Source organism: Ambystoma mexicanum, chromosome 1q (assembly GCF_040938575.1).
Source record: "Ambystoma mexicanum isolate Mex_15411 chromosome 1q, UKY_AmexF1_1, whole genome shotgun sequence".
NCBI classification, from domain to species: Eukaryota; Metazoa; Chordata; class Amphibia; order Caudata; family Ambystomatidae; genus Ambystoma; species Ambystoma mexicanum.
The window spans coordinates 43,751,921-43,776,393 of NC_090922.1; positions in this window are offsets into that span (position 1 = coordinate 43,751,921).

Below are 24,473 nucleotides of genomic sequence, written 5' to 3' on the forward strand. Positions count from 1 at the left end.
GGTTGTCATCACTGGTGACTGGACCATCGGTATTGTCTTGGAATTCCTCGTTCGTCGTGTGAGGAGGACGGCCACAACTAGCTGCAGTTTCTGGAAACTTCTACACCTCGTCTTCATGCCGTGATCACCAATCCCTTCCTTTCAGTGATGGTCCATGGTGTTGATTCATGCAGCAGACACAGATTGTGATGAGGTCTCCTATTACGTATTATTGCTTCATCGCCCACCTGATTGGTAGACAGCATCATCCATCTTTAAGACGATTCCTTTTCATTACTAGTCATCTGTTTCTGTCTCACCAGTGCCATGTCAATGTCTTGTGTCCTTCCTGTTCAAGTATCCGCAATATGACTTTTCTGTTAAAGACACTTCAGCCGGCGACATCCGAGGTGCCGTTTGCGGCATGGTCCAGTTTGCCATTAGAAACATGGTTAGTGTTGATGCCATGGCCGTCATTGTTCAGAGTTTGCAGGAACTTTTCCACATCACCATTTGTACGTGGTCTGCATGGGGTGATGCGACGGTGCTGCACATCGTATAAAGACATTAAGGGTCTCATTACAAATAGGGCAGTGTGAGTAAAAATAGCAGTAATTCTGTTACCGCTGCGTTGGGCGGTAAGGTAGAGGATTTATCTCCAGTTTTTTTGCTGGAGGTAAAACCTCCACTTTACTGCCTCAAAGCGGCAAAATCTGTGGAATTACCTACCGCCTCTGATGAGTCTGCAAAAATCCCCATAGAGTCTGTGGGACCAAGTGGCGGTAACGGTAATCTAGTTTGACAGTAATTCAGCATATTTACTGCAGAATTACCACCAAACTTGTAATGAGGCCAAACTCCTAAAAGCCTTTGCTTTGAAAGCTGCTTCATTGTCGGTGCATATGCTTTGTGGTATACCAAGGTAGCACCGTCTCAGCCGCTGTTGATGACAGGAATCTCAAGTCCGGGAACCTGAATAACTCATCTAAAAGCACCACGAAGTGCCTGAACTGTTGCATACTTGCTGCCTGCCAGGGGCAGTCGCTTTTACTTGAGACTCAACTGAGGGTGGTAGCAATGGTTCCCTGGTTGCTTGACGCCATGTGCAGGTGCCGAACACTGATTCAACTTTTTTTTCGACCTCAGGGAACCATACTTCAGCCCTAATCGTGCCTTCATTGTATTAGCACCTTGATGTCTGCTGTGCGCTATGCCAATGTCTCTTTGAATTTGTACTGGGGAGATGGTGATTCTTGTACTTCTCAGCAAGTCATCTTCAGCTCCCTCAGATAGCTCCTTGCGCACATTCCATAGACCTCGCAAGAAGGTGCGAGTGGCCGATGTGCGGTGAACTTGATCGGACCGCTTTGGCCACTATGAAGATATTTTACGATGCTCTGCATGTTGCTGTGTCGAGTCGTGGTGTCACCTATTTCTTCTAATGATATGGATTTAGATATGGCCATCCTCGTGATCGTGTTAACCAGTGCTTTGGCTTCAACTTCTACTTCTTCTGGAGCTGATGACCCCCTCGATGACGTGATAGGTAATCTGTGGGATGGCTGGCACCCACCTCAAATTGCAGGGTGATGCCATAGTCCTGTGATTGCCACATTCAATGCTCCAGCCGGAGTGAGGGTCGTTATGCCGAGCCTTGTAGGAAGGTTAACAATGGCTTGTGGTCGGTAATAACCATAATGGGATTACCAAATACGTATAAGTGAAAATGTCAGCATTACCAACAGCACTATTACTGCTTCTCTTTCAATTTGAGAGTATCTTCTTTCCATTTGCCTAAAAGCTTTGCTTGTAAAGACAATGGGGCACGGTATGCCTTTGGCATCCAGGTGCGCAAATACTGCCCTAAGATCGACTGGGCTGGCATCCACTTGAATCACAGATCACTTGTGGCTGCCAAAGAATTCCATTGCAGGGTCCTCTGCGAGACTCACTTTTGCCTCCTCAAATACTATTTGAGCGCTTTGGTTCCAAGCCCATTCTTGATCTTACTTGATCAGGTTTCTCAGGGCTGCAGTTATAGTGGCCAGATTAAGGATAAACATACTGTAAAAATGTATAATTTCAAGAAAGCTGCGACCCTCTTGCGACACTAAGTGGGATGCCACTGTAATGCCACTATCATTTGGGGTTAGCAGATACTCCAGTGGCTTGGAAGATGAAGCCAAAGAAATATACTTTTTGCTGGAGAATTCAACACCTTTTCTCACGTAAGTTGAGTCCCTTCAACTGCAAGCGTTGGAAGACTGCTTCACCTCTTTCCAGGTGCTTGTTCTTGGCCCTGGAGCATATCAGAACATCATCACTGATGTCAATGACGCCACACTTCCACCGCCGATGACACCCCGAAGCTAAGGACTTTGCAGTGAAAAAGTCCTATATGAGAGGAGAACATCGTGAGGGGGTGAGAGTCTGGATGCAGAGGTATCTTGGGATAACCTAAACGGAGATCAATTGCGAAGAAAATCCCAACACTCTGGAGATCAGCCAGTATGCCATCCAATGTTGGGATCGAGCGCCATTTCAGTTAGATAGCACTGTTGGGGATCCTCGAAGTCGACTGGATAAGCGGACCTCTTCAGGCTGTTTTGCTTGGTTGGCTATTACAAGTGGGGATACCCATGGGGTTGTTACACATCCTCTCTCAATGATGTCCATTGTTTCTATGCAGCTCTTCTTCCACTTTCTTTCTGAGATGGAATGGGATGCAGTGATGTCGCAATGACACAGGTTGTATGGAAGGATCTATGAGTCATCTTACTTCCTGATTTTGCAGGCAGCCAACTCCTTGGAACAGGTATTGATATTCTGCTATTAGGCCCTCGGTATCAGTCTATGCAAAGAGTACCAGTCCTAAATTCTAAGCCGTATTGAAACTGAGTAGTGTGTAAAAGACCTCTTTAGTGACATAAAACGTTGCGGGTGTGGTTATTCTGTTATGTACGTCATGCATATGGAGTGCACCTTTAAATACAAAGGGTTGTTTCCCTTTGTATGTGAAAATTGGAATTTTAGGTGTGGCCGGGTGGGGTGCAGGTTGTAGTTTGTGAAACTGTGCTGATGGCATCACGTTCACGGACACCCCTGTGTCTATCAACACAGGTACTATGGCTGACAAAAGTGTGACTGCACAATGGGGATGTCTTCTCTTTCCATGGATGCCTGAAGATATGGCCAAGAGCTTCAGCATTAAAAGATTCCTCCAGATCCTTGCTCACATTTTCAGTGACAAGCGCCGCTGTGGCTGGCTGGCCCCTTGTTTGCAGTGGGGTTCATAAAAAGGGTGTGGGTCCATCCACCAAAATTACTCTACTTGTGGGGAGGGTTTCTGGCACCCCACGCCTGTAAGTTATGTGTGTAATTGGTTTCATCTACAGCGCCCTGATGCCCCCGACTTAGGCTCTTTACAAATGTGAATAAATAAAATATGCCCACGGGAGAGGAAGATGGAAAATGAGGTCACAGAGAGCTGGGAAAAAACATCTGACAGTGAGAAAGTCAAAAATCGACTCCCTGTAAAACACTGATCGTAATTCAGGATGACTCGCTCCATGCTGAACCTCCACCACAGATCAGAATCTTGAAGAGACCCACAAGCAACGGTTTGCCAACAACTCTAACTCAGGCAACAAGCCAGCGCTTCCTGTAAAGTCCTTGGATCAGAGAGGAGCAGTGTATGCTGAAGCCTGTAAATGAAATCTGGGAAGTGCCAGCTGTGAGAAACCTGAAGGTGTTTCATCCGCTAGTCCCTGGGGATCTGCCATCCAGGTGGCCAGGACACGACCATCGCTATTGGATGCAGTTCCTGGGGGTGGACCAGTGCGGGAGGATCACTTGGATGGGGGTCTTCGGGGAGTGGTAGTGGGACACCAAAGGGTGAGACGCGGTTTCCTCTTCTCTATGACATCTCTTCCTCATCCTTCCCAGTAGGATACTTAGAAACTCAACCCCCCCTTGTCCAACATGAACACTTTCTCACGCCATGAGGGACAACGGACTGATACCAGAGCTGTTTACCTGACATGTCCCAACACAAGGGTTAGACAGGGTCAGGTAATTGCTGACAACTACACACACCTGACTGCCCTAACCCTTCCCCAATGGGATAAAAGGCAGAGCACAAGAGCACACACTGAGTAAGGCTGAACGCACAAGGAAGCAGCAATTCCAGGGCGGCAGTTCAAACAGAGGAGAAAGGCGGCGAGACCTGAAAGGATGTCAGGGTGGAGTTGCCCTTGCACTTTTCAACCAAGACCCGCTCAGCCTCTGATGAAAGAAACATAAAATGGGAATCACAGCTGGCGAGTGGTGTGACAGATGTCAGTGGTACATGGAACCCTTCGGCACTGATCGTGGCACCGTCCTTGACTCCAGCAGCAAAAGAAACGCCAACAAGTTCAAAACACCCTGTGAGTTAGAAGGACCTGATAGTAGGGAGGACTGTGTTAGACTCAAGGTTGCAGTGGCAACAATAAGAAAATTAACTAACTGATTTTTTGTGAATGAGCTTGGTACCAGAGATAGAGTGGTCCAGCGCCACGTGGGCGCCCAGTCGAAAGTTTCTAGTCGGTACCCCTCTCCTGAACAAGGAAAGTATTGAATGGGAAAATAGTGAAACTACAAGTACCAAGAGACCATAGAGAGGCCGGCGTAAGGTCTCAAGGCAGTCATACAAGGGTCAAGTGAAACCCCTTGTACAATCGAATGCCCTTGACACGTTGTAAAATTTGTGAATTGTGAAACTGGCGTTTGCACCAGCCTGCGGGAACGCTGTACGAACTGTGATATTATGAAAGCACACACTTGCCAGAGAATAACAGATTGACCCAGTGAGATGTGATCGCTTATCTGAAGTCTGTTTCAATTGACAAGTGCTTTGCGAGGATAATGCTGAAAGAAGGATCGGAACCCGGCTGAGGGGGATCCTAGGGTTAAGAGTAATATGGTTTTGGAATATCAAACCCTCTGAAGGAAGAGACTTTGACACAGAAGGCCATGATATAGAGAAAAGGAACAGTAAGCTTGTGCCAGAATCCCAGGAGTGTGCTGTGCTCACGAGTCCCACCTTGTCCCGTGCTAAATACGTCTGGAAGGGAGACCATAACATCTGACTTATCATTTTGTGAACACTTCTTTCTTTTCTTGTGAACATTATCCCTCACTATTTTGTAGCATAGTGGTAACGATTGGCAATAGTTTTATTTAGTATAGGCCCTTTTTTTGACTAGACACTACTAGAACTGTATTATTATTATTTGATTGTCGTAGCTTGCTCCCATCTTAGATTTAGGCTTAGATTAGGCTCTTATCTCACCCATTTTACAGTTTAATAAACCCCTTTGAACTGTGATCATGTGTGTCTGTCTTGCTTTGATACCATGCCTTCCTTACACAGCCGAGAGGAGGAACATGAGAAGCCAGTGGTAGACAGGCCGACGAGTATCTCCCAAACAGAACACAGCCGGCCACCCAACATTGTGATAAGGTAGTCACTTGGCCTAGATGGCTCGCAGGCCTTCAAGTAACGTCGATAAATGTGGGCTCAAGTTCCCGTGACAGAACACAGGGTTCTCGGCTTCAGGTCACACCGCCGGGGTGCCCGCGGCAGCCTGATGGACATGAGCAAAGGGAACGGCCTATTTGAACTTGCACTGTGATCCCTTTTGCGCCACCCACTGTGACCTTGAACCCTATGCACTGTGACCCTCACCCACCCATCTAGCTCTGCCAACTGTGATTGGCACATCGAAATGCATTGTTTTTTTTTCATTTATTTTTATTTTTTATTTGTTTATAGTTACATAGTAACTTTTACAAAAGAAGAAATGGTTTGTTTTCTTTTTTGTTTTGTTGTTTAAAAAAAGACATCACATAAATATCATATAAACTACATACATAATTCCTCCATACATAGGTTATCATTTACCACAACGTTTTCAATTCATTTTCACATTAATAACAGAACATCCATATACAGTTTTACAAAATAAAATAATTTGAAGAAACTCATATACATAAAATATAAATCATCCTCACGTATACAAAATACTCAGGGTTTTCGTGAGGCGACTTAAAACCCAGCCAGCTGTTTCTTCTTTTATGTTAAACTAGAGAAAGCAATGAAGTTTTAAAAACCTCACAACCGCAATCTGTAGCTTAACACGTTTGCCAAGCATCATGTCTAGCCACAGCCGGTCCAAATCCACACGCTCTGTGTTTGGGACATATTTGCTAAAATGACTGATGCGTTCACTTCTCAAGCCATCACACTCGGTCAGTAAATGCTGCAAAGTCTCTTGATTCTCCCTTTGCTTGCAGAATTTACAGAAGGAGGATCCCGTGCTCTGACCACTACTAATGTCAAGTATTTGTCCCGTACCCAACACATTAAAACGGAAGCGCATATACTCCTGTCTCCACTTTTTATCAGGGAATTTAGTTAGATAAGGTTCCAATTCCCCCATCTTTTTGCAATCTGAGGCCATGTTGTTATATAATTTAGACAATTTGACAATTTGACCTCTTTAATTGTTAAGTTCCAGTCAGCATGAAGCAGTAATTTTTTTACTTTCATGGGGTTTCCAATAAGCATATCTCTAGAAAGCCCCAAATTGTCAAGAACCTCATTAGCTTCTTCCAACATTTTCCTAAGGTATTTAGAAGTAGGAACACCGCTCCTGATACCCCTGCCCATGATGTCATATAGGGTGGTGTCTTTACTGGTTAACAGTTTCCTAAATAGAGCCATTCTGCGCCCTTCGATGACACTTCTAATAGATTGTAGCCCAAGCTCATATCTTAATACCACCAAAGGTACACACTTAGGGAGGCACTTTACCATAGATTTTAAAATTTTGGATTCATACACAGCCACCTCCTTTCTGCACCATAAAGGAGCCAGTTCCAGACCATAACAAAATTGGGGCACAAGTCTGTTTTTATAAAGACGGATACATGGTGTTAGGGAGAATTTACCATACTTCAAGTCAACTTTACATACTTGAGCTTTCATAGGAGCAATTTTAGCTTCCAATAGGGCCCGGAAATGTACCTTATTCTTATTTCCGAACACTGGGTATCCCAAGTATCTTATTGCAGACTTTATTGGTGATTTCTCATGATTAAGGTACATTGCTTTTATTTTTTGATTTTTCTTGTGCGCCAAGCACAGTATCACAGTTTTGGAATAGTTTATTCTAAGTGCATTGGTGGAGATATAATCTTTAAACACATTTAGCAGTCGTTGTAGGCCTATGGGGGTGTAATCATATAGAGATACGTCATCGGCTTAGGCAGTCCACAGTATCTTAATGCCCTCCACTTTCGGTGAGTTTATAACTAAATTACCAAAACAATCTCCAAGGTTAGAGAAATATAGATTAAATAATGTCGGGGCATATATGCAGCCTTGTCGCAGACCATTGGTTACATTGATCTGATGTGACAGATTGCCCTCCATGTTAATTCGAACCTTTAATCTGGAATTTTGGTGCATGTTGTATACTATTGATAGAAGCACTGGAGGTATCCCAAGGTTGGCTAATTTACTCCACAAGATTGTTCTGTCGACTAAATCAAAAGCGGATGTGAGATCAATTGATGCTAAGTATATTGGAAGATTTCTGGGGGTCCAGGCTGCATTTTGCATAATGTTAATTAACAAACCACCAGCATCAGTGCCCACATTTTTTCTAAAACCAAACTGCAAAGAAGATAGTATTTTGGATTGGTCCATCCAGCTCCGAATATGCTCTAAAATCAGGCAGGCAAACATTTTAGAATCTACATCCAACAAGGCTATGGGTCTATAGCTGGTAGGTAGGGCCCTGTCCCCTTTCTTATATATTGGTATGATATAGGACATTTTCCAACTATTTGGGAGATGATGAATCTTAATAATGTCTTTGTACAAGAGGAATAGAATTTTAGCCCATAAATTTGGATTCTCCTTCATAATCCTGTTGCAGAGCAGATTCGGACCAGGTGCCCTGGAGGGTGAACTCTTCATAATGATGTCTTTGATTTCTTTTACAGCAAATAAATGTGATATTCCATGTGGCATTTTCAACATCATACGGCACTACCTGCGCCACGGTGGGCGGACAGTAAAGACTCGAAAAATGCCCTTCCCATTTCTTTGAGGTTATACAGGAGGTTTGAGATTTTGTTTGTTCATGCCCCCCGTGGTTAACCAACGACCAAAATCTACGGGTGTTTACATTGCCCAATGAACGTAACATTGATTCCGCATCTCCCTGGTAAAGTTTAGCACGTAGAAATCTTAACTTATTTTTCCATTTATTTTTTAATACATTAAATTCCCGTGCTTCCATAACTGTACACGGGAAAGGATGTCGTTTGCGGAACACATGAAGTTCGCGGTTTCTCACCTTCTTTAGTGTGTTCATTTCTATAGAATAAGAGTGTTTGTGTTGCTTGTAACTTTTAACCTTTTCCTTAATCCCAGCCTTTCCTCAGATAATCGAATCAACATAATTCTCAAAGAAATCGTGAGAATACATCTTTTTTTTCCTGTCATATATGTTATTTTGAAAGTCAGCCTGAAATAATACATTGACTTTCTCAATATTATTTGTATGCCACGAAATTCTATTCGCTTTAGTGTTTACAGTAACCAGAGTTTCCCACTTGTATACCTCTCTCACATCGATATCAACCAGAAGAGACATTTTAAGCATTCTATGATCGCTTTCCTTAGTTTCCAGAAGACAAAAATCCTGGACAATGTCAAAAATATTTGTACAAACAAAAATGTAGTCTATGGTGGAAGACCATCTACCATTTGACCATGTTGGGTTATCCGGAGAGTCATCCAAAAGTTCCTTCACACCTTGCATACCCCAACCACTCAGAAATAGAGCCCAGGTATCCCCTTGATAATGTTTCCGCTGATCATTTCTTTCGCCGATCGAACGTCCAAACCTACATTCCTTTGATCCTTCCTCAAGACAGATTTCAGAGTTGAAATCCCCAGATCATATAGAGATCCTTATTCCTGTCCTGGCATTCATGAATTACATAATCTATTTCGTCGATGTTTGCCTTTAAATCGCATTCAGGTTGCTAGTAAATATTCAAAATTAATAAAAACAATGGGGATCTCTTGCGATCTATTTTCACTAGGACTGCCAGGCAACCTTTATTTATGTGGAACTCCTTTAGAGTAGTAAACCTTATATTGTTCTTAATGGCAATTAGTAGCCCTCCCGACGGTCTTCCCATGGCTTTTTTTATGGGGGTTCCTGAAAAATGGTAAAACCATCTAAAACAATTGCATTCTCTGCCCAGGTTTCTTGAATACATAGAAACGAGTGAGTCAGAAGTTCCACACATGTAGCACACGAAAACAATAGAGAACGTGAACCCCTCGAGTTCCATGATACCAATGTAAGGTTCACGGTACTCTAGGATGAATCATTCATGCCTTAAATTTTTGATATGGATTCCCTCAGGGTTGAGGCCAGCCATCTCAACTCTGCCACCTCCTCAGGATGTATCCCAACATTCTTATCTCTTGCACATTCTCTCTCGTTTCTCATCTGTCTCTCTCTGGGGGGCCCACCCCTCTCATCTCCCTTATGTTTCCATGCCCCTTGACTGAAGTTCACTATATCGTACCCAAAACGTTGCAAAGCCACTCCTTCTGTAAGGGCAAGTTCGTATGTCGCCCTGGAATAGAACACAATCATATCTTGTTGGGTGGATATAATCAATGAGCTTGATGTCACTTGAAGTAATTAAAGAGAGCCGGGGGATCTCATTAAACAGGTATAGAATCCGTCCTCTATTCAATGAGGGAGGCCCTCCTATTGTAAGCATAAAGTTTAATATGACACTAGGGTCATCCACAAATTTCGGCTCCCTCCAATCACTTTGATGTTCTGGCCAGGCACTAGATAGTATTGGATCGTGTCCCTTACGCCTCGGAAGTTCTCCTAACTCCCACTCCCTCTTTTCTCCTCTCTCATTACTCTTATTCCATTCCTTTTTTTGTTTATATTCTTTATTTTGATCGGGGTCCTGCTTTATATTCCACATTTCAGCTATCTCCTGCACCCTCTCTTCAAAGCCCCTGCCCTCCAGTCGTGGATTATTTCTCAAAGTCCCCCAGTCTTTACATTCCTCTCTCTTCTCCCTCCCACTTTCCTGCATAGATTTGGGCCCGGGTCCTTGACTATGCACATTCTCCTGCATGTCAGGATCGTCCTTTTTAGTTTGAGTATTTATACTCTGATCAAACTGTTTTATTACCATTTCTTTCACTTCATTTTTCTCACCCATAGATGACTTTTGCTGGTCTCCCTCGGGCTCTTTTTCCTCATATAGCAGAGATCTGGGTGGTAGAGGGCGACCGTGCTTTGAGGGAAATTCAAGGAGTTTAATAAGTGCCTCTTCAACCAGTTTTTTAATATCTTCACTAGGAATCATATATGGCGTATTACTATTGGTCACCTCATTTACAGGCCCTCCTTCTAGTTCTACTTCTTCGCGCACCTTTAAGTTGCTGCCTTTAGAAAAGCTTTCATCAACTTTAGGCACTATAGGATCCTTTAATACTTTCTCTACAGTTTTCGGCACCGTGTCCACGGTGAGATTTTGTTTATTTTTTATGCCAAAAAATTGCTGGATACCCTTTTCCTCCTTGTGTCCTTCCGATTTATCTCCAATCAGCTTCTTTGGATTCTTTCTCTTATTTATTTCTGTTCTTCTACATTTACCCTTATGATTCATAGCTTCTGAAAGGGTGATCTGGGCTTCTCCATATTCCTTATCATTAGTCTCCAGTGGGTAGCCTTCTGTAATGTCTACGACGTCTTTGTTAATATGTCCTTGTCTGTCTAATGCTTCTTTCACATTCAGAGCTATTTTGATTTCTTCATTTAACTGTGTGAAGTCCAGATGACCTCCTTCTGCTGATAAACTGCATAATCTTTAAAGTTTGTGTTAGTATTTTTCATCTTAGGGGAAGGTTGATTCTTAAGCTTTTTTATTTCTATTTTATTTACTTCCTTCTCACTCCTTGCCCTTCTTTTAAGGGCCCTTGCCCACATTTTTTTTTCTCTGCGCGTGATGGCATACACGAACGGTGTCTCCTCTTCCTGAGTTGAGTCTCCCCCCACTTTCTGCTTCAGGGCCTGCTTTGAGACTTCCTCATTTTCCATCGCTTCCAAAAGTACAGATGGACTGTCCAGTTTATTCCCAACCGCTGGCTCAGGGGTACTTGGAGTGGAATTATTCAAATTCCCAATTTTAATTTCGTTAAGATTTTCCATTTTTTAAATATTTTTCTGATTTGTTAGGATCATTCTTTTTAATTTATCTACAGTTTCCCAAGTTGAGTCCCCTTCTTGGGTACGTAAATCATTCCCTGTTTGGGAACCTTGGTTTAGGGTCATTTTCTTTTCCATTGGAGGAGATAGGGGGATATTTTTCATACTTGAGGCATGGACGAAACCTTCCAGCCTACTCAATTTATCTATACATTCAACCATCATGCATCTTAATTCTTGTACTTCCCCATGCGTCCTTTCGTGACCTTTGTCTAAAAGGTTCAAAATCCTGGTTAATACCGGGAATGACTCTGGTTCTAGCATGTTATCATCTAGCAAATTGTCATCTGTTTCAGTTTCCTTGCCATACTGGTTGGGCATGATTTCCTCAAACTCTCCTCGCCTAGGGGGGATGGGGTGAGACGGGCTGGAGCACTTATTTACAGTTACCTTATGTTCTCCCAGTTCACTACCACCTCGCAGGTCCATACAAGGGCCTTTCCTGTACTCTCCGAGGTTCTCTCTGTTTTCAAGAATGAATTTATGCAGGTGGACATTATCGAGGCCACCACCCCTGGCCCTTACTGGGGTTGAGGGACCCGTTGAGAGTCTTACCCTCCTGTCCAATTCAGCAGATACCACGGGTGCCAAGAGTGACGTATCCAGATGAGGTGTAATAGGCATGGAATCATCCATGTTTAAAACTGAGGGTCGAACAGGTAGTTCTAGGGCACTCAAAAAACTTTTTTGTACCGACTCTTCCACAAGATCCATTTGCTGTAAAGACTCCATTTGTGCCTTTATCTGATCACATACGGCGTTGGGCAGGGGCGGGAAACTCAATTCCACTTAGTTCCCACTTTTCTGACTCACCTGTCCCCAATAAATCCCTGAAATCATCATCTTCCCTTTTAGGTGAGCGGGGGTTTGCCATTTGTGTCTTACTTAATTGAGTAAACACAAATGTCCCACTTGCAATAATTGTGTTAAGCCTCTCAGTCTTATTTCTTATGTTGTGCCGCTTAGGGTATTTTTGGGTCACACAAAGTAAAGGCGTTGTACCGCTCCTTAGTGTTCCCACCATGCTCCAGAAGCGGGATAACCCTCTCACTTGAAAACCAGGCACACAATAAATGTGGTTTTTATTTGTTTTTTTTTTACGTCCTCCCCACCCGAAAACACCACAATAATCACAGCACTCCCCTTTTTGGAGTGCTGAGCAATACAATATAATGCAAGATTTAGGAGAAGTCTAACTTGTACTCGCCGTGTAAATCCACAATTTTCTGTCAATTATGCAAAAAAAGCAAATACGTCCAAAGAGGGAGTATAAACACTTATACCCCTACACCCACTCACCCTCACACCCAAACAGCTCAACAGCTCACTTGTAACTCACTTGGATGCGCGCGCTGGATGCGCTACATCCGGTGGTTAAGTGAGAATTTGCCAGGAGCTGGGGGCGGGGCTTGCAGGGTAACAGACGGATTCTGGAGCGAAAAAGAAACAGAACAAAAGCAACGCAAATGGGCTGGTCAATAAACGTGCTCAAACACCCACCCGCAGCAATGACATGAGGCCTGATCCCGCCCACTTCAGCCAGCCCACCAGGTTCAGTTAGCCAGTCCACTTCAGCCAGCCCACCAGATTCAATTCGCCAGCCCACATCCGCCAGCCCACCAGTTCGTAGCAAGCCCAGTTCCGAGGCTCGCTTCCCAAACAGTCAAAAGTCGAAGATAATTACTCTGGTTACTGGAGGCAGCCCATAAAGTCCACAGGGCGCGCTACGCATCGGGTCGTCCTTCCTCTTGTGCATAGGCCCTTTCGCTCGCCACACAGTACAGTATCAGAACACGATTTGGCACGAAGCAATGCAGTCCTCTGCCACAGCTCAACAGCTCACTTGTAACTCACTTGGATGCGCGCGCTGGATGCGCTACATCCGGTGGTTAAGTGAGAATTTGCCGGGAGCTGGAGGCGGGGCTTGCAGGGTAACAGACGGATTTCTGGTTACTGGAGGCAGCCCATAAAGTCCACAGGGCGCGTTACGCATCGGGTCGTCCTTCCTCTTGTGCATAGGCCCTTTCGCTCGCCACACAGTACAGTATCAGAACACGATTTGGCACGAAGCAATGCAGTCCTCTGCCACAGCTCACTTGTAACCCACTTGGATGCATTGTTCAAAGTCACTTGTCTTGAAAAATATGGTGGCAATGGGAGAACCCCAGAGGAACCTTCTAAAGCAGGAAGAGAGTGGACGTATGATGGTGTGTGTGCAACCTTTGTTGAAGCTAGTGCCAGCAATAATTAAATTGTGAGGTGGGTGGGGACAGTAGGTTGGTTTCCCACGTGTGCATTTTGTTATTCCAGTTGCGCATGTTGCTCTCCTGACTTGAAATGAACTGGTTGGTTTCAAATGGGGTTTTCTCTGGGTCTGTGTTCGCATTCTTTTGTGTCAGTCAGATTTGTACATTGCATTGCGAGGGTTTTTAATTGGTCATAGATATAATTAATTGGTTTTCTGGAGGAGGGTAGTTCATAATAAATCTTGGAAAGAGTTCAAGTAAATTGCAATTCAGTGCTGAGAAGAGGCAAACTTTGCTGTAAAGCTGTTGCTGCTGCAGGGCCATTGGGTTACTGGTCTCACATTATTACTTTGGTTTCCTTTGATTTGGCCATGCCGGTACAGCAAGAGTTGAGTTTTTTAGGTTGTTGCCATGAGCTTTGTAAGTTCTTGGCTTGAATAGAAGGGAAGGCGTCAAGAGTATTGAGTGGTTGGTGGGGTCCTGCAGCAGGTGGACACAGTCTAAGTACCCGTCGCCACAGTGGCATGGCATGGCAGAAGGTGGGCCTCTCCATTGATGCGCAAGTTTAAATGTTTTGGATTACATTTGTTTGCTTTATTTTTGCTTTTACATTTTTCTTGGAGTTTTTTTTTTGGCTGATCCGTTCTTGCACCTCACTAATGAAGTAGGTTGCCTAGTGGCTGGCTCCATGAGGTGCGTGCTGTCCCGTGATTGGATCAGGAGTGTGGGTGGCAACCTGGGATGTCCCTGTTTGTGTTAGACCTGTTGGTGCTCTTGCCTCCGTTTTTGGTCTCCATACAGCCTTTTGATGCTCTGTCATTCTTTGGGTTCAAGGTACAATTTCTTTTAGAATCATAACATTGGGAACAAACCATGCAAAATAACGTTTTTTTTTTATTTTTTAATTAAAAAAAAAGTGTGAGCTTCTTCACGTTTGAGACCTTTCATGGCATCTTCCATGTCAGTTTACAAACTCATCCGCCCTGCCAAGTTCCAGTATTCTGAGTATAGGTAAACCGGGTTCCATCAGGATTTGTGTCAACTGTGAAGAGAAGCACTTCGGTATGATCTGTCCTCTGATTTCCCCTTTCTCCTATGGAAAGGCACATGTCGATGCCAGTTGGATAAGTCTGGTGTAGAATGAGTCTAGAGATTCTGTCAGGTTTTGCTGAGCCTGTCTAAGTTGGAATCTTGCCTACACGATGTGCACCATGGGAATCAAGCCGTTTGTTAATGCAGTTCCTGTATCACCGTAGGAGCCTTTGCTTTACTCCTGTGCAGGACAACTGTGGATTGGTTGTGACACCTTTGTAGTGTGTGCACCTTTAAGGGAGCCCTGGCGTAACACGTCATGCCGTGTTGTCGTTAAAAGGGGCAGTCCTGTGTCACAAGGTGATTGGTGAGTATGGGAACCCGAAAGTTCTGAAACTGCAAAGAGGTCGCCATGTCTCCATTCTGCATCAAGGAGACCGCACTAGGACGTGGCCCTCCCAGAGACAACACTGGCATCGAGGGGGTGCCGCGTGAGTGTTGGGGGTGTGTCCTGGCCCCCATGCGTGCCCGTGAGCCCCCACACTAGACAGACCACACACGACACACGTCTATCTAGTTCGGACTTCCCGGTCGCTCTGCGGCGTCCGGGAACACCCCGTTTATTTAACTTGCACGCGGTGATGTCCAACGTCACGCCGCCGCGTGCGCGTCCCACACGGGGCAGCGCCACACTCCTCCTTTTTCGAGAGGAAACACAATTGCTTTTATTAAACACTGCAAACCACACACACAAAATAACACCAATATGATGAGCCCATGCCCCTTTAATGTCAGCCGCCCGGATCCCCTCACTTGACTCTCCACATGTCCCAACACGTATTCGCTGAGATAAGCGGGTTTCCCTTGCCCAGCCCTCTGGGGGTACCTCCCGCTTACCTCCGGCACGGGAAGTCCACCAGTCACAGCTCCCTGGACTGGAGAGCTCTGGGCGCTCACAGGGATTCCAACGTCCTCGGGCACCTCCGCCATGTCAGGGTCCACGGGTGGTTCAGTTCGGGAGTCCCCCAGCTTCTTGAAGAAGCTGACGTTTCGGGTGACAGCGGATCGTCCATCCGATGTCTTCACCATGGACCCTTTCACAGCCACCACGTCCAGTGGCTCCGGTTCGTAGGGGAGCGAGAGCTTGCCATGGGGGTGTCTGTTTCGAATGAGCACCTCGTCCCCCGGTTCCAGCCGCTGGGGGCGAAGACCCCTTCGCAGGTTCTCCTGGTCAATCCTGGTCCTCCTATCGGCCTCAACCTGCTGAGTGTCGATCACCCCGGGCTCCTTCTCCCGGACCTCAGGCAGTAGACCCCGGGGGCATCGCTTGAACAGACAACTCGGCAGGGGCGACCCCGTTGGAGGCATGTGGAGTGATGCGGTACATCCGCAGGAATTGATAAAGGGCACGTTGGAGGGGCTGCCCTTGTCCCTGGGCAATCCTGAAGGTCTTATTCAGGGTCCGCATCAGCCTTTCAGCGTCTCCATTAGCGCGAGGCCACAACGGGGTTATCTTCCTGTGCTTGACTCCGCAGCTCTCCATGAACTCAGAGAACCGCTCACTTTGAAGCGGCGACCCATTGTCCGAACACAGAGTCACAGGGAACCCATGGGCTGCAAATATCTTTTCCACCGCTACGACCACATGCTCGAAGGCCACCGACTCCACGAACTCCACCTCCGGGTACCGTGAGTACTCATCAACAATTGCGATGAAGTGGGTTCCCACGGCCGTTGACCCAAAGTCCGCATGGACGACCTCCCATGGGCGGGTACCCCGGGGCATCGCCTCGATGGTCGGCTCTCGCTGCACGGGGGAAGCCGCCTGGCACCACACACACGCCGCCACAAACTCATCCACCCTTCTTTCCAAGTGCGGGAACCAGACTTTCAGCCGCAGCCTCGCCTTGGTCTTGGCGGCACCCTGGTGTCCCTGGTGGGCCAGAGTGATCACCTCCTGTACCTTACACTGGGGGACCACGATGCGATCACCTCAGAGCAGCAAGCCCGACGTCGAGAAAGACAACTCGTCCTTCACCTTCCACAACTGCTCGAGTCCAGTCTTGGCCTCCTGGGTCTGCCCTGCCAGAGTCTCCAAGATGGATTTCCAGGAGCCGTGCTGCATCGAGTTCTTTAGGATCTGAAAGCACTCATCCGCTGCTGCTACAGCCTCCTGCTCCGACAGGGGCATCGCATTTGGCGTGGCCCCTTCCACCACCATCCGGACATGGCCATCGGCCTCTTCTGCACAGGTGTCATACTCCTCTCCCCCGCGCACTCCGGGATGTCGGGAGAGGTAGTCCGCTGCATTGTTGGCACCCGGCCGGTACACCAGGGTGACTCCATACTCAAGCAGGGCGAGCATCCATCTCTCAATCCTGGCCGGGGGCTTTGAGGATGATCCAGCCAGAATCGGAAGCAGCGGCTTGTGGTCAGTCACCACGGTCACAGGACGACCCAAGACATAGAGTCAAAAATGTCTGCATCCTCAGAGGACCGCCAGGGCCTCCCGCTCAATTTGGGAGTATCTTTGCTCCGTGTTCGAGAGCGCCTTACTGGCATACGCCACTGGGCGAATGCTCCCATCCCGGTCCACCTGAGTTAGAACAGCCCCCAGGCCAAATGGATTCACGTCCACAATGATCTCCGACGGCAGCGCCGGGTCGAAGAACGCCATGGTGTCTTCCGCTTTTAGTGCGCTCTTGATGTCCTCAAAGGCCGACTGCTCCAGTGGGCCCCAATGCCAGAATGTCTCCTTCTTCGTCAACACCCTGAGCGGCTCGGACCTCGAGGCGAGATTTTGGATGAAGCGCCCGCAATAGGTCACCATGCCAAGGAAGCTTCTCACGTCTGACACCGACTCCGGGGGCTGCGCCTTCTTAATGTCCTGGACCATCCTTGGATCTGGTGACACCCCCCCACCTTGAACACGAACCCGAAGAACTCAATGGAGGGGCGCAGGAACTCACATTTGTCCCTGTGAAGGGTGAGGCCCAGCGACTGCAGCCTCTCAAAGGCCTTTGCCAGCCTCCTCAGATGGTCCACCTCCGTCTTGGCAAACACCAGAATGTCATTGCTAATGTTGAGGACACCCTCCAGATCGGCGAGGGCGCCCCGTATGATGTTTTGGAATACTTCCGCAGCCGATGACACCCCAAAGCTCAACCTCTTGTACCTGTACAGCCCCCGGTGGGTGGTGAACGTGGTTATGTACCGGGATTCAGGGTGGAGGACAATCTGATGGTATCCCGCTCGCAGATCTAGCTTGGAGAAAAATCGGGCCCCTTGCACCTCGGCGATAATGTCATCTATGGTAGGGGTGAGGTGCCGCTCTCTCTTGATGGCCTTGTTGGGCAGCCTCATGTCCACACAAATATGAACAGAGTCCGGTTGTTTCGGTTTCCTTGCCACAACAATAGGGGATACCCACAGCGTCGGGCCCTCGACTTTCTCAATAATATCCAGATTCACCAGGTTGTCTAGCTCTTTGTCAACCTGCTCCCTCAGATGAAACGGCACCCTCCGGTGCTTTAGGGCAATGGGTTGTACAGACTCGTCGATATGCAGCCTGACCGGGTCACCAGTCATCATCCCAATGCCGTTAAAGAGGGCAGTGTACTTGTCGAGCAGGTCATTGATGTCCTCCAAGTACACTGAGTACGTGAAAGTGACAATCCCCAGGGCCTCTGCAGCGGCACAACTCAGGAGAGTGTTGTTACTCACAGGGGTGACATAGAACCGAGCCTTGATCGTCGAGCCCTCATGCTCCACCTTTGCCACAAATGCACCGTCCAGCGGTATAGGCTCCAGCCCTCCAAAGGCAAAAATGCGGGCTCTCGGTGTGGCCAAGTCTGGTGGCGGGTCCATGGTATCGTAGTGTCCCCTCGCCATGACATTGACTGAGGCCCCCGTGTCCACCAGCACCGGAACCGGCGAGTGGTTCACCTCCACCACACACCTTGGCTGCCTCCTGCTCTTCCCTTTCAGGATCCCCACGCTCGAAACAAAGAAAATGTTCTGTTCCTCGTCTTCCTCTGCCTCATCCACCTGGGCCTCCTCCTCACCTTGGTCTACCTGGGCCACATTTGGTGGTCGGCTCTGGCGCGGAGTCCACGTCTGGGCCAGACCTCTCGGTACCAACACTGGCAGAGCCGCTCTGCACACTCTTGAGAAGTGGTCCGGCAGGCCGCACCGGCCACACACCTTCCCCGCTGCCGGGCACTCTGTCGGGTGGGGGAGGTCATAGACACACTTCAGGCACGACTCCCCTGATCTTCCTGCCCTGTCCCGGGGTCCTCCGCCAAGTCTTCTTGTTCCTCTGCCACCCCGCCAGACCGCACACACCTCCTCCGACTTCATCCACCGTGACCCCGCTTCCATCTTGTTGGCAACGGCCTAGTTCCAATGTGCGGGGTAGAGTGAGGCCCGGCTCTCTCAGGACCTGCCTCCTGAGTTTGCCGGAGTAGCATGCCTGAATCAGCATTGTGCGCATCATGTCCTCCGCATCCCCCCATGCGCATCCTTGGGAGAGGCGGCGCAGGCGACCATAAAAGGTATCCAGAGTCTCATCGTCCTTTTGCTTGGCCGACAACATGACAAACCTTTCGTAGTCCACATTGGCAAGAGACAGAAAGTGAGCAAGCAGGACTGCCTTGGCCGCATCATAAGACTGGTCCACCAGGGTGAGCGACTCGAAGATCTCCTGGACCGCAGGCCCCGCCAAATACAACATTGTGGCCACCATGCTGTCCTTGTCTGTCACCTGAGCAGCTCTGAAGTACATGTCCAGGCGAGCAACCCACCTCCTCCACCAAGGCCCCATGCTGGAGGGTGGGCCCGATGCATCGAATTCAGGGATGGGCTGCAGGGCAGCTTGGGCAGCCTGGGCTCTAGCCTGGGCCATGACGGGAGCTCCTTGAGGAGCACCTAGCTGTGCCCCGGGTAAAGCCTGGGGTGCAGGCGCCTGACCCCCTCCTTGCGGGGTCTGCTGTGGGGCCTGCTGAGGCTGTGGCGCTGGTTGCTGTCCTAGAAGCACTGGAGGCTGTAGGGCCTGCTGAGGCTGTGCCAACTGGTCACCGTCTTGAGGATCTTCAGCAGCTGCGGCGGCCCCACCCTCCTGATCATCAGAGTCACTCATGGGCTTGAGCGCACAGGCACCCCCACCTTGTGTCCTGGGGGCCGCAACTCAATTGTCCCTCAGCACCACACCAACAGACCTCCTCCCCCTCTCCAGGCACAATGGCAGTCCAAACTGGGGGAGAGGTGATGATGACTAGTCCCCAAGCTCCCCTGGGATCGCTTCCAACCACGAGCCACCAGACGGGAAGAAGAGCATCCACTGCAGCCAGCCTTGTGATGATGAAGGAGACAAAGAAGCAGCCACAGCGTCCTGATGATGAAGGGAACAAAGAAGAGCCATGTCTCCACCTTGCTGCAGGCCACAGTGGTGTGGATGTCCCAAAAATTAAGCTGAGATGGTGGAGTGGACTAATCCGGGCCAGCCATATTAGTCCTTCCCCTAGCTTTCACTCGACGTAGGAATCCCAAAACTGGAGTAAAATACACAAATCAGGCATGGGCATGCAGGTTATGCTGCCTGCAATCAGAATATCCAAAAATTGGACCTGGATCGCTTTCACCCTCCAAACCGGAGCCTGGTGATCTTCCACGGCCTCATAAACAAAATGGCCGCCAGCCGCGTGTACGGTTTGCAGCCACGGCGTGAAACGAAACACTCACGAACGTTCCGTATCATGGAGAAAAATTTAGGAATGCCTTTCACCGCCAGGCCCGGGCATCCATCTGCACTCGTCGCCTCTGTTGGGGGTGTGTCCTGGCCCCCATGCGTGCCCGTGAGCCCCACACTAGACAGACCACACACGACACACGTCTATCTAGTTCGGGCTCCCCAGTCGCTCTGCGGCGTCCGGGAATGCCCCGTTTATTTAACTTGTATGCGGCGACGTGCAACGTCACCCCGCCGCGTGCGTGTCCCACACAGGGCAGCGCCACACTGAGTGCTGTGCAGGAACTGTGTGGCTACCGTCCCACTCATCGGCCGGCAGCACCCGATGCGCAGCACATGGCAGGCCAGCCTGCCTCCTGTCATCCAGAGTGGCCGCTGCCGTGTGCCGTCGGTAGGACACTGAAGCTGCACGGAGGTCCGCGCTTTGAACACTGAAGCTGCGCAGAGGACACGGCGCTGTTCTCTGCCGGTATTATACAGGCATCCTGCCACTGAACGCCCGGGCCGCCGGCAGTGAAGAGATGAGGCGTGCAAGGCCTCAGGGCCTCACCTTGTTAATGCTGCACATGCACCAGTCCTGGGTGATGGTGTACACAAGGAAACACATTCCCAGGTCAGCCCGTGGCGCAGAGTGCCAGTGGACATTTGTCAATCACTTGCTGGACCACCCTGCAGCAATCCACGTGTGAGACACGTGCCTAAAAAAAAAAAAAAATCTCTGTAAAGATTTATAACCTCACTAAGGAAAAACTTGGTGAAATGACTGGGGATACGTACATGGTATCAGGTCATTGGAAAAAAAAGAGAACAGATCTCCACTACTACGTAACCAGAGAGGAGTTGCAGCTCCTGGGCTCTTCGCCTATGTCTGGGGTGACACTGACCCAGCCCCAGGTCGTACAAAGTTCAGACCCTGTGCCTTCATGACTTTGCTTTTTAAGGAATCTGCCTGCGCAGCACCTTTTGGACACACACACAATGGAAAATGATGGCAGGGGCGCTCCTGCTGGTGGCCGGGTGCCACACCCACAAGCTTCCCTTGCTCCACTGCAGGAGTTTGATGTCACAGGGGCCAATCTTCAATGGGTCCAAGATGGTCTGCATGGGTGAAACATCTTCAGCTGTTCCTGGCAGCCATGGCTGAGGACGATGACATCACGAAGAAGTCGATCATGCTATACTCGGCTGGCCCCGCTGTGCACAACATCTTTGAGACCCTGCGGTCTGTTGATAGCATGTTTGATGCTGCAAAGAATGAGGTGCAGGAGTATTTCACGCCGATGGTGAACCTGGACTACGAAAGGTCCCTTATGAGGACTGCCACACAGAAGGAAGGGGGATCCCTCAACGCCTTCCATGGTAGATTGCCGCACATGGCTGTGACGTGTGCCTGGCCCGATGAGGAGCATGAAATGCGGCAGCAGCTTATCTTGTGTTGTTCGTAGATAAAAATGAGCCTGGAATGCATCCTAGAACTGGGACACTCGCAAGAACTTGCAGATGTCAGGGCGACTAAGATGTGTGCCGGCGTGGAGTCAGTCAAGCTGGAGGATGCATGCGCCCTGGGGAGACAGAAGACTGTCGTGGAACAAGAAAGAGGTCTAGGGGAACTATCCTACCTCATACCCCCAATGTGGCTATGACCCCCCCACTCCAAAGACTGCCCAGCAAAAGGTCACGTCTGCGGCAGATGTGGCATATCAAATCACTTTGCACGTGTCTGCCATGCATCGGCACCATCCACACATTCGAGATGGTAGACCTCCCCAACATTCCAAAAGCCAGCACGCAGGTTTGCCCAGGCGGAGAAGCCTCCCCCTGCAGTGGCCCAACCAGAAGAAGTAGACGAGGAAGACATGTTCTTCATCTCCAGCATGAGAGGACTGCAAGTGTCCAAAAGGTGCCACCCCAAAATGCATGGTCCGCATCTGTGATTTTCCGATGCCTGTACTAACTGACACAGGGGCGTTGGTTAGTCCCTCTCTACCTGTGGCATCCCTCAGGGCTCTCTCCTATCGTCCTGGCTCTTCAACATCTCCCTGGCCCCTCTGGCCTACTGGATCACCACTTTCTCCCCTAATTTCCACTGGTATGCAGATGACACGCAGCTCTCCTTTAAGCTGCCCTACTCTACCTCCTCCCCCACCTCTCTCATACCTGACTGCCTGACTGCTATTCAGGCATGGTACTCTGCCAATGATCTCTGCCTTAATACCAGTAAGATGGAGATCTGCTCATTGGGATGCCTACTCCTTGTTCCCCCCACTCTCTGGCCACCCCCCTTGGGCCCCCTCCCCTCACCCACCTCTGAGGCAAAAAACCTTGAGATCCTCTTTGACTCCTCTCTCTTTTTCTCTCCTCACATCACAGACCTTTCCAAGAAGTCCAACTTTGAGCGCCACCTCTTCAGAGGTATTCTACATTTTCTCACCTTCTTCCAGAAGCTCAATGTCTCCAAAGCCCTGGTTCTCTCCAGGCTGGACTATTGCAACAGCCTCTTCCTCAATCTGCCACTTTCCTCCCTTCGCCCCTTCAACTAATCCAGAATTTGACTATGAGAATTATCCTTGTCCTCAAGCCCAGGGACTGCATCTCTCCAGCCCTAAAATCTCTCCACTGGATCCCGGTGACTGCAAGGATCCAATTCAAGACCATTTGCATCATCTACAAGGTTGTCTGGGGCCTGGACCTCTCTAAATTCAGCTTTCCCTCCCTAAATACCTCACTGCTAGAGTCCTTCGGTCGTGTCGCTCCATCTCTCTACAGGTCAAATGTTTCAGCATAGAGTGGGAGGTAGATCCCTTTCCTTGTCTGGTTCCTCCCCCTGGAACAGCTTCCCCTCCACCCTCAGACTTAAGCCTGATCTTCTTAATTTCCTGGAAACCCCTCAAGTCTTTCCTTTTCTCCTCTTCCTTCCCTCCGTCCCTCGTGTGCTAACATTCCCTCTGACATTGAGACCTGCCGCTGAGACTGGGGCTTGGTCCCTTCAGAGTCACACAGGGGCCAGGCCACCCCCCCCACCAGTTCCCCCAGCATCCCTTCCAGCATTTGCCCGCGGTCACCCTTCCCCAGACTAGTCCTAACATGGTCCACCCTGCCCACCGCACTTATCCTCCCCCCTCTCCTTCCCCTTGCACTTGCCTTCTTTGGCCCCCAGAACTTGATCAACCCTTCCCTTGGGCACCCCACTCCTGCACTTCTCCCTCTCCCCCTGCACTTACAACCTTGTCTTGCATTTGAGCGGTAGGATTGTCATAAGGCCAATACAGTTGTTCTACTTCTTTCCCATGCCCCTCCACCCCAACTTGTCTTGTGGCGCCTGGAAAAACTTGTGTAGAGGTGCCATACAAATATGCAATAAATAATTAAATAAATGACGACATGACCATAAAAGCCACGTTTTTCGTCACCACAGTGAGCGACGCAACGCTGCTAGAGTGTGCCGCTGCAGAGACGCTCCATATTGTCAACTTTGCATTTGGGTTCTACCTGGAAAACATCCGGTCCTTACTGGCCCGCTTCTAAGGCATATTCACAGGTGTAAGGAAGCTAACCGGAGACCCGATTCGGCTTCATATTGGCTCGACCGTCTAGCCGATAGGACTGAAGCATAGGCTTGTTCCCTTCCACTTGCGAGAGAAATTTGAGAGAGAATTGGACAACCTGGTGAAAATTGACATAATAGAAGAAGTGGAAAGGCCAACTCTGTGGGTATCTCCCATAGTCATCGCCAAAAAGCCCAAGCAGCCAGAGTCAATCCGCATCTCCCATGTTTGTTTTCTCAGACCTGTCTTTAAATGCATAGGAACTCCTTTGCTTATATCTCTGATCACTCTTGATGCCCAATCGATTATTTCTGCTTCTCAGTAGTGACTAGGAGCTCGACCTCCTACGTGTATCTTCTCTTGGATCAGATCAATTTAACTTAATGCTCCCAAGTTTTGGAATAGCTTCATTCTTTCTATCTTCTCTTTTAGTGCCCACTCTATCTTCCGAGATAGTCTTACAGATACCAACTTTACTAAGCATTTCCTGATAACCGTGTGGCATTTTTGTCTCTCCTCCTTTTAATTTGTATCAGTGTGCTTTGTACTATCTTTT